General features: G+C 29.5%; 1 protein-coding gene across 8 annotated transcripts in view; it reads right to left on the bottom strand.

Annotated features, from left to right (window-relative positions):
• The window catches only part of CDH18 (cadherin 18), an 860,832-nt gene that overhangs the window by 513,694 nt on the left and 341,138 nt on the right, over positions 1-6,000 (bottom strand). For 2 of the 8 annotated variants that reach the window (XM_074279091.1, XM_074279092.1), the window contains one exon: positions 1,441-1,511. The exons of the other annotated variants lie outside the window; for them this stretch is intronic. The gene's annotated coding sequence lies outside the window, so the exon portion shown is untranslated. The remainder of the gene's footprint in view (positions 1-1,440; positions 1,512-6,000) is intronic. 8 annotated transcript variants of the gene reach the window in all.

The raw sequence follows: 6,000 nt of genomic DNA, 5'->3' as shown, positions 1-6,000 counted from the left end.
TTCCCATTTTTATCACAATTTATCTCACTTCTGCAATTTCATTCACACAAGTTCATGACTAGACTAGAATGCATTCCCACCTATTAAAATCCTATTTATCTTTCAAATTTGCATTCTCATGCAAGCTAAAAGAGATTTTTCTCTTCTGGAACTACCCAGAGTACTTTTAAAAGTTGTTTTCCTCTTCTATGCACTTATAGCACTTTAATTTATATTATTCCTATTTGGGCCCTTTTCTTATTTCCCACACGATTGTAAATTCATTAGAAGGATTCACCTTGCTAATTCAAGCATCTATTGCAATTCTGAACATTTGCTAAATGAATGAATGGATGAATTAATCAGGAAGTTTGATGGAAGTATATTTGCTTTGCTGTTAGGATCTCAGTGCTCTCTCATGACATTGGGTTAATCACCACCACTGGGCTTTAGTGACTTCATTTATTTACAAAAAAAAAAAAAAAAAAAAAAAAAAAAAAGTACTGATTCAAATGTCTAAATCCCATTTTTAACAATTAATTTTAACAATTAAAAAAAATCTATAAAAGAAAGAAAGAATAAACAAATTCAAGAAAATATTATATATATGTATGTATATATATATATAATTATATACATACATTATATAAAATACATAAAATTAAAGACTATAGGATTTAAAGGTGTGAAGCATTAGAAAGAATTGGGATATAACTTGGTTCAGAATTTTTCATAAATCATAAAAGGTGATAGCAGAAAATTTCATAGTACAGTATGTCAGGAAGAATTAATGTCTAATTAGATATTATCCAGAAAAGACTTCCTTTTATCAGAAAGAAAGTAAACATTTCAAATCATGTAAAGCACCTCCCAAATGCCATTGCTGTATATAATCTAAAAAATTATTCCATCTGATTAAATAGAGAATCACCATTGGCAATCTAACAAAGACTATGATTTCAAAAGATCCAAAAAGACTTGAAAATCACCACACATCTATAAAGCCTCAATGGCATCTGAGTATGATATATAAACCCATGTATTAATATGAAAAAATATATTAATACAGAGGGATATATACATATACATGGATATACCTAGATGTCATGTTATTTACATATGTATCTACATCTCCAACACCCTACATATATATATATATATATATATATATATATATATATATATATATATATATATATATATATATATATATATATATATATACACATAATGATTATATGTGTGTGAATACTTTCTTGGACAGCTAGGTAACAGAGTAGATAAGAGTGCCAGGCTTGGAGTAAGGATGACTTATTTTCCTTGTATTCAGACACTTATTAGCATGTGATATGCTTAATAAAGGCTTATTAAATGATTAAACATCAGCATATCAGTCACTTCTCCATCTTGAAGCATTGGAGTCAGGAAGATTTAAATTCAAATCTGACCTCGAATACTTACTAAATGTGTGATCCTGGACAGATCAGTTTATTTCTATTTGCATCAGTTTCCCTATCTGTAGAATGTAAAATCTGTAAAAAAAAAATTATTTGTAAGATAATTATAAAACACTTATCAAAGTACCTCACACATAGTAAGCACTTTCATTATTAGCATTAGCTTAGGAATGTCTTGGGGAATAATTATAGTAGTAATGGTTCATATTTGTATTATATTTTATTATTTATGATGCTCTACTCACAATTATCATGTAAGAGATAAACGTGAATATCATTAAAACTTTAAAAAAATGCTTAAGCTGAAGATCAAGAAATTTAATTGTTTGACATATATACACAGGAAGTAACAGAGTTGGAATAAGAACCAATATATTCACAATTCTTAGCATGATACATTAGTAGTGTGCTATCTTTACAGTACAAAAATAATGCTTATGATTCTTAGAATATAAATTATAGAGCATTTGAATTTTCAGTTTTTTATCCTATGGAATCTATTTGATGACCTAAGTGCAGCCATATGTATTATCGTTGCATTTATTCATTTCTAGAAACACTGGACATAAAGACATTAAAAACATTTTAAAATTGGCTTGTGTCCAAGAAAATGAACATGTATATCAATTATCTGACCTACAGAGTCTAGTGAATAACTCAAGGCTCTCAAGCCTATTCCAAACTATAGTAAAATAATTCTATGTCTGAGGTGGGAATATGATTTATGATGATAGCCTTTGATATAATATTTCTCTTGACAGCTTAAATATTTAGTTAATTTTTCATATCATGTAAAAATATCTTGAATAGATTTCCAGTTTTAAATCTCTCTTGAGCTCAGCTTCTTCATTTTAAGGATGTGGTAATATTACTATATCTATATGCCAGTGCCTTCCACCTGTTGATGAGTTATATGAAGAATTCCATTGGTGGACAGCGAGGATAATTAGTTTCAATGGCCATCTGAAATAGAGCCTATGGAGGGCTTGGAAATGCATCCTGGGACATAATCAACTATACTGACTTATGTCCTGCCATTGGATTTTGATGACTCTGGAAGAGAGAGGCTAATAATTTTGTGCAATTCTGCTTCACTTAAATCCACTTCACAAGACAGCACCAATGATAGCATTGGTCTTCTTCAAAAATTAAGAATGAAAAATAGCATATGCCATGAATGTTGGGAGGGTGAAGTGAAATAATATTTATAAAGCACTTTACAAATTTTTGAAGCATTATATAAATGTTAGGTATTATCTCTTAGTGGCTATTGTTGACAGCTATAACTCTCCCTTTGTTTCCTGGCTAAAGAGAAAAATATAGAAGCAATAAAATAAGAAGTGGAGAATGTAGGAAATTTCCTCCTACATTTCTCAATCAACTGAAAGAAAATCTCTACCATATGCTCCACCTGGAGGTAGGGTGGAGCATAAGAGATGGAGGTTAGAGTGAGATTTGGGGAGTGAATATATTGCAGGGATACTTTTTTTTTTTAAGTGAGTTAATATAAATATTAGATGCTTAACAATTATGCATGAATATATAAGTTATGAGAAGGCACAATTAATAGACACTTCATTTTAGAAACATATATAAAATACTGCCAAATATATTTTAAAATAAGTATAAGAATTTGATATGCAGTCCTGGTAATGAGGTTGGTTAATTAATGTGTACATTTTAGATAAACACACTCTGTGGGAAATGAAAATTCACTTTATATATTGACCACTTTTGATACATATCTCACATAAAGAATGAAATAGTTTGAAATGCTAGCATTTTGTATACTAACAATAGAGAAGGAAAAAAAAAGAAGTTTGAAGAACTATATCTCTATTACTACCTAATTACCTATCTATCTATCATCTATCTATTTATCTATTCAGATATATTCAGAAAGCATGCTCTCAAAATCTAATTGCTTAAAAAGAACATTTAGGATTTTGATTTTAAATGTATTATGAAAAAAATGCAAACTCATTTTAAAACTTCCAGTCAGTGACTAGACTTCATAGCCAATGATTCTTATTGAGGCTTTACCTAAACCTTTTACCATAAGTTCTTTCAGGATGATCATCTGTTGTGAATATCATTTTTTCCCCTCTTGATTGGCACTCTAAACATCTTGCTATCTTTAATTCTGGCTTTTAAATTAAGGACACACACCATAAAAATGTATAACTTATTGAAAATGATTATAAAATTAGCATTTCTTTTAAATTTTTTACATTTAACTATTTATTTATCTGCTCCCCATCATAACTTGAAAAAGCAGCATGATGTGGCTTAATTCATCAGCTTTGTTTTGTGTATGCTTAATTTGTTCCATTGAATTTCATTTAAATATAGAAACAAGGCACATACTTTAATATACACTCACATTCTGACTCTTGTTATACGGGTATAATGATCTCAATAAGTCATACAGATGTGATACATCTGTAGATGAAGCTAAAAGTTAAGACATAAAGCATGCAAGGAAGACACTGCTGAATTATTAAAGAGCTGAATTCCATTGGAATTTTGTTGGTAGCATGGAGCCATCTTACTGCACTTTATGATATCTTACCTTAGTAATCTTAAACTTTGCAATAATTATAAAGAGGAAAAACAATGTAACTTTTCAGACTTCAAGTTTGTGAGATTGTATCAATGTATAAGCTCCTTTCATTTAGCATATTATATCCTTTTAAAAAGTATAGTTTTTATGCTTAGAAGTCATAAAGATTAAAAAACAAAACAAACAAAAACCAAACAATAAAATAAACAAAACACATAGTTGGCAGTGTTCTAGTGATGAGTCCATACAAACCAAGGTAGGCTGATACGTAGAGGAAAAGCAGTTTGTAGCCAGGTCTGGAGTTTATTTTTTTCCAGCCTGTTAAGACTTGCTAAAGTTATATTCTTCTGGTAAAGGACTGAGAACTGTGGGTTATCTGCATACTCAGATGATTAATCAGAATAATAAGTTATTACAAGATAAACTTTTTGTATCAATTCAAAAAGAAAAGTATTTCATTAAAATATTGCCAAAGAAATGATAATAACTTTTTAAAAAATTTGATATGAACATTTTATGGATTTTCCTTTCAGGCATCTTGTGTGTGATTTAATATTAGGTTATGCATATTTTAAAAACTATTCTCCTTCATTAGTCAATTTTCTACTTTTAAAGTTTATACGATAAAGATATGACATAGGAATAGGTATTCTTCTACAAATGATATTCTACAAACTGCATATTTATTTGAACACACTTGACTGAAGAAAAGCATAAAGAATGTGAAATGTTACTCTGCTTAATACTAGTTGACTATCAGAATGCGTTGGATTCAGCCAAGCAAAAATGCCACTATAACAATTCCCTAATAATAAAATGCCATTATGCTTGGTAAAATAAAATGTTTCTATGAAAGATATAAAACAAAGACAATTTCATTCTTTCAAATGAAGAATAAATCGAACTGATACATGGTCACCAAAACTGTTTTATGCTCCCATGGAAGAAGCTGACAAAGAGCATAAATAGAAGAAAGACTCATGGGAGATAATAACTCTTGTCTTTTTCAGATAGTATTGTTCTAATTGCTTCAGTCCCCAGGATGGTCCGTTCTTTTGCAACAACCTGCTTTACTAACACTGGGATAAAAACAAATAAATGAAGAATGACTGTTGTCTTTCTTAAAAGAATCAAAATTATCAGTAGCCAAATGAAAAATGATGTTCCAAATCATAAATGTAATAGAGTAATAGAGTATCTTGGAATTTTTGATTTAGAAGGAGATATCTTCCCACTTTCCTGTCAAGGAAATTTGGGGCTATCACCATTTTTGAGCAAAGGAGTGTTTACCATTTTGCCCAAAACTTAACAAATTGTTTCTTTCCTGAAAAGAACAGACATCACAGGGCTAAGGGTTTAAAAAAAATGAAAGAAAAAAAGAAATAGAAAGATGGTCTTTAAGAAAATTAAAGAGAAGGGAGGTTGTTCAGAGAAAAGAGAGATTGGGGGAATTTGGGTGCTTATGAGCTAACTGGAACAGAAGACTCTCGCTAATGAAACTTGTTCAATTTACCTGTTTAAAGAATGATATAAGTTCCAAAACAAGTCTACCTTTCCTTTACTTTTCTTTACCATTTCTGTCCAATAATAGATACCTTAATATACTTTGATTTTACCTTTATATAACTCATTAAAAATGTCATAAACTTTACTGAAGAGGCTCCAAGTTGAGTAGAGTAAACAAAACATTTAAATTAGGGCAAAGAATCAATCCTTTGTATGGGTGTCAGGAAGATTCCTTATAGGGGTGCTAATCTAAAAAAACAAACTATTCTAAATTAGTAGTGATGATTAAATCAATAGAAAGGAAATGAATAGGGAAGAGAGAGAAGAAAAAAAATTACTGTTATTTGACAAAACCTGCTGAGTAAATTATAATGCAATTAAGCAGAAATTAGGTTATGGACATCATAGTAGTGTAAACTACAAATAAATATGATTTATAAATAAAAAGGTGACATCACAATTCACTAAAAAGTTTATAGAAGAAATTAATTTTCA

The sequence above is a fragment of the Sminthopsis crassicaudata genome, chromosome 1, assembly GCF_048593235.1.
Source record: "Sminthopsis crassicaudata isolate SCR6 chromosome 1, ASM4859323v1, whole genome shotgun sequence".
In the NCBI taxonomy this organism is placed as follows: Eukaryota; Metazoa; Chordata; class Mammalia; order Dasyuromorphia; family Dasyuridae; genus Sminthopsis; species Sminthopsis crassicaudata.
Note: the sequence above shows the minus strand (reverse complement) of the source record. Positions and strands in the feature narration are given on the sequence as shown.